Below are 5,641 nucleotides of genomic sequence, written 5' to 3'. Positions count from 1 at the left end.
GTAAGGTAAGTTCTCTTTTATCGGTTGAACGGAGGATTCATTTTATATGGTGGGATGTGGTTGGTGGTGCTATTCTGCTGATCCCAAAATCCAGTTGTGTAAATTAGCACAATTTTGATGTAAATTAATATATTTTAATGTAATTATAAAATTTACACCAATTTAGTTATAATTCACGTTTATATTAAAATTATACCAATTTACACTAAATTCTATCAATTTACACAATTGAATAGAACTTGAACCTTTCCAACTTACACCAACTAAGTCCGAGTGGGAAGTTTGTAGACGGTGATTTTGTAAGTATTTTCTGTTTTAATTCTATGGGTTCATACTACAAATACTTTTTACGCGATTAGCCAAAACAAATTGTGGACGGGTTAGCAGTCATTTTTTTCTCAAAATTTCTTGCTAATCCAAATTGCCAACTCCTCAGCATTGTTCTTACTGTTTAGCATAGTATGTGATGGACATTAATGAATAGGATAAATAATCTACTCTAAAAGCTTTGTTCTATTCAATTGGAAATTTCCAACTCTATTGAACAAACTATACATTAAAACTATTTTTGGAAGATCTTGCGTTTCACATGTTAACCTGGCTTTTGCGATTTGGAACTTCAATATTCCTTTCTTGGATGAGATCTAACACATTTGCCTAAAGCATACTTTGCTCCTCTTGATTGTTTTGAGGTTTTTGATTCTTGACTTGTCTCTATAATATAAGCTGTGTAACTTCATTTCCTCTAGAACAGTGATTGGGAAAAGAGTAAAACTGATGGTTACCAATCCAAGGAGCAAAGAATAAAGTGTGATAACTACTAACCAAAATGGGATTCCCATTTGCAGCTACATAAGAAAAGTATATATCTGCTCTCCCCTATATTTGCCTTAGTTTTCATTGTAGCTTCTCAAAATTCTTACCACAATTTGTTGTCCATCACTTTATCTACAACTATATACCAAGATCGACCTCATTAGTACATTTCTTGTTCTATCTCTCAACAATTCTCCGTGTGATTATCACTCTGGTTTTTCAATCAAGCAAACTAAAAGAGGTATGTGTTTATGTTTCCCAATCTCTTTCTATGTGTTTATGTTTCCCAATCTCTTTCTCGATTGATCTGTAAAGATATGTTTGTATGGACATGCAAAACACCAGATTATAAGCATAGTTTTACTTAATTTGCCATGATAAAAATGCATTGCTTAAGCAGGAGTAGAAGAGCAAGAAAGTACTTTGGTGGTTTCTCACAATTGAATGGCAAGTCTTTTAAGTAAGTATCGACTTTGGTTAAATAAATAAATAAATACAAAAAGTGGAAAAAAAAACAAAGAGAAAAAAGTAATAACTTTAGTTATAGAGATAGTAAGTTTACTGCAATAAAATATTATTACAATAAACCTAATCTTACTATTTTATAACCAAGCTCTTTTTTTTTTTTAAGTAAGTAGGAGGTCTTGAATTACTTCTACCTTACCATCTAACCCAACTCTACCCTCCCCCAACCAAGTTAATCATTTACTTAACAAAACTCACTAATTACTTTATGAAATTAAGCATCCACTTGCATTGCAACATTGTTAGAGTATTGGTACAACACATATAAGTGATTCAACTCTTTTTGGATTTTTTAGGGTAAATTTTATATACATTGATAGTGTATGAACTATCCCGGTTAGATGCATGATACATAAGTAAAATTTAGATTTCAAATTTAAATTCAGATAAGTTGTTATGCATTCAATAATGATGGTATATACATTGTTAATGTATAAAAAGTTAATCTTTTTTTTTTATCAGTTGATCATAAAAGTAATGGATTAGGTATTTAACTTTTCTCGAACCCCAAATTAGGTTGATGAAAGTTATTCAAATGTTCTTTTGATCAATTAACAAATAAAAAATGGATTTGGCTGTTAAAGATTCTGAAACCCCGCATTCTTCGCCATATTTTGTGTGTTACTAATAGCAAATTTATAAGTTTGACAGTTACTGTCGACTTGAACTCTTTGTGAAGAAATTTCCTTCTAAGCTAAGCTAGTCAGGTTTCCCTAATAAGAAACTAAAAAAAAAAGGGGAAAAAAATCAATTAGGGTCATGCAAAAATGAAGAGGAATAAAGTACATTTTCTTTTTGCCCCCTTAAGAATAAGGTAGTTTTCAAAAAGAGAAAAAGAAGATTCATGAGGTTACTTTTTAGTTGTGGCTAGCCACACCTATGGAATTTTTTAATTTTCCAATGATGTAATGTAAGCTTTTGATTTGGAAGCATTTTTTTTAACTTCTATAACAATTTATATCTCGTAGTGAAGCTGTGAAATATAGCAAAATCATGGGTTAATTACAGTTTGCCCTTTTGACCTTGACCCTTTTAACACTTTGCCCCCCTAAACTTTAAATATATATATATATATATACTTTACTCCCTTCATTGACTAAGTCAAATGTTAATGATGAATTCTCCATCCAAATTTTTAGGTTAAATTACATTTTACCCCCTTGTGGTTTAGCATTTTTTTACATAACCCCCTTATGGTTTCAAAAGTTTTACATAACTCCCTCATGGTTTTGATTACAGTGTCAAAGTGACGGAAATAGTCATTCGTAACAGAACTTCTAAAAATATCGAAATTACCCTTATAAATACATGACACATTAACCCGTATGATTTTTATATTTTACCATATAACCCCCTTATAGTTTAATATTTTACCATATAACCCCCTTATGATTTTTAAAATATACACATAACCCCCCTTGGTTAATAAATAATTTTCAACTTTACATGAGGGTATTTTTGACATTTTAGGTGATTCCGTTAAAAATGATCATTCCCGTCACTTTGACATTTTAATCCAAATCATAAGGGGGTTATGTATAAGTTTTGAAACCATAGGGGGGTTATGTAAAAAAACGCTAAATCACAGGAGGGTAAAGTGGAATTTGCCCAAATTTTTAACAAAATGACATTAATGCCCTTACATAATAGTTCTAAAATAATGCAATACTTTTAATCGGAATATGAAATATTTTATTAGAAAAAAAACAAAATCATATGATTTAAAAAATTTTTTAAAAAAGATGGTATAATACCAAAGATTTGGAAATTTGAATTGTGGATAAAAAGAAGTTTAAAAATTTCTAAAGCTTGCACAAGTTTTCTGTCGCTTATCTTTCTTTCTTTAAATTTTAAACGGATTAGTTTTGATAATTTTCATTTACTTTGCAGTTTTCACAAGATTTTCACGAGTCAATAGGATGCTATTTGATAATTTTATACTACATTCATACCTTGCTTTTATATTTTCTTTGCATCCTACATTTAAAAAAGTAAAAATTCTCTAAATATATTTTTCAATACATTTTTATTTTTAATCACGTTTTTATCTCATATAAAACACATTAAAAAGTTCTACGATAAAAAATATAAGCAATATTTTTCATTCCAAATGCACTAATTAATTTTATTTTATTTAAAAGAAGTGTTGCTATGGCATTGAAATAAACACATTGAGTTGCTTAAACTTTTTTTTGTGAATTATATAATTCATTTTAGCATTAAAAAATCAAATGCATAGTGTAATTTTGTTTAAATGCATTTAGCAAATATTAAAGAAATTGGTATTTATTATGTTACAATTATTATGTGTGTTTAAGAATTAGTCAGGGATGTTTTGGTCACAAAAAATATAATTTCATCTTAACCCGTCGAAAAGAAGGGGTAAAGAGTATATATTTGGAGTTTAGGGGGGACAAATTGTAACAAGGGCCAAAGTTCAAGGGGGCAAAGATTAATTAATCCCAAAATAATCCATTAGTAACAGGTACTGACACGATGTTCGAACATCTTGAGCCTTTTTATTTGCCCCTATTGTATATCATCTAGTTTTTGTATGGCAATCAAGTGAAAATTCAAAAAAAATAAATAAATGTACAAGGGAGTAAAAAAAAGAGTATCTTGTGATCATTTAAATATTACATCTTAATAAATAATTTTTTTGATCATAATGTGTTGGAAAAAAGTGAAGTTTCAACTAAATACCATTGAACAGAAGATTAGTTGTAGGTAGGATCATTTAAACAAGAATTGCATCTAAAAATCTACCATAGTTATACATGAGGAATCCACATGGACTTTGATGGTGTGAGCTTCTTCTTTTTTTTCTTAATGTCATCATAAATAGAATTTTCATAGCTTATTAGCTATTCAAAAACATTTCAATGGATTCAATCCAGCTAATACCATAGTAAACAATTTAACTCTTTCTAAGAAATTAAAGTTCAACAAAAATGGAAGGGATTCTTTTTTGTTTGAAAGTGCGTCGTAAGATTTAGACCAACAAGCTTTCTACTAGTAGTTTATAGATTTGGATACACATAGAAGATCTGTGATATACATTAGGGAAGAGCTTATTCATAGTTTTATAAATTGTTAGTCGAAAGCATCATCCGAACAACGCATAGATGTTGATTAGACCAAAGAAATCATTATTAATTCTTTCTTGATGTAGTGTCTAATCTCCCATTAGAAATTCTAAATTCCCGTGCTATAATAGTTTTAGATATAGTGTCTAATCTCCCATTAGAAATGCTAAATTCTACTACTATAATAGTTTTACTTGCATTTTTCCTATAATGACATTTTTAGTGATTGCTCCATGACAGATAAAGGGTTTTCTTCTATCCTACGACTCCTAATTTCTTGACCTGCTTCCCGCATAAGACTTAAAAATATTCAATTAATCTTGCTATTAAACACGCAGAAACCTAATTGAATATTTGGAGACTTTTAGTGGCTTGAGATAAAATTTATCTAAGACAATAGATATATGCACATTATTTTTATCAAATAGCCTTTACAATTTTCTTTCTTTACACTATTTTATTGATTGTTGGACATATGAGATTTTAGATTTTCATCAAACAGGTGAAAACATACACATATCTTTGCACCATAATTACTTTATATAATGTATTTTCTAAATTCTTCAAAAAAATCATGAGTTTAAATAATGTTGTCAATATGGATTTGCAGGAGTTATTGTCAAAGATCTTCCATAATATTCTAATTATATATATAAACTGTTTAAAAAAAATGTTGTCAATATGAGAAATGTGTTGATGGGTAATTTGCCTGCTCTGACTTATGATGGTCACTGAAGTCAAAACTATTCATAATTTTTCCTCCAAAAAGAGTATTTTCTAAATTAATATTGGATAAATCTAAACTAATATATGAGAACAACAGAAACATTACTAGCATCCTTTACGTTTCACCGAACATTTAATTAAACTTAGTCCAACGACCTAATCTTTTTGTCTCCTTCTGTTCATAGTCATCATAATCTTTAATCTTAAGGATTTATCATCATCATCATCATCACCATTATTATTATTTTGGTTAAGGAAGGCTCTACAGCTTACATGAGAGAAAGAGAGAGAGAGAGAAACAAAGATACGCTTTGATAGTCAAACTGGGAAATTCATGATCATCTGGCCACATCAACTGAATTAGGCTTTGGGGACATCATCACCTCATTTGCATATTCATAAAATATTTTCTTATCTGTTATAAAACCGAATTTTTCTAATTTCCGTAATAACATGGTTATAGACATTGGAACAGAAATATTGGAATA

This window comes from Coffea eugenioides, unplaced genomic scaffold (assembly GCF_003713205.1).
Source record: "Coffea eugenioides isolate CCC68of unplaced genomic scaffold, Ceug_1.0 ScVebR1_177;HRSCAF=710, whole genome shotgun sequence".
NCBI lineage: Eukaryota > Viridiplantae > Streptophyta > Magnoliopsida > Gentianales > Rubiaceae > Coffea > Coffea eugenioides.
Note: the sequence above shows the minus strand (reverse complement) of the source record.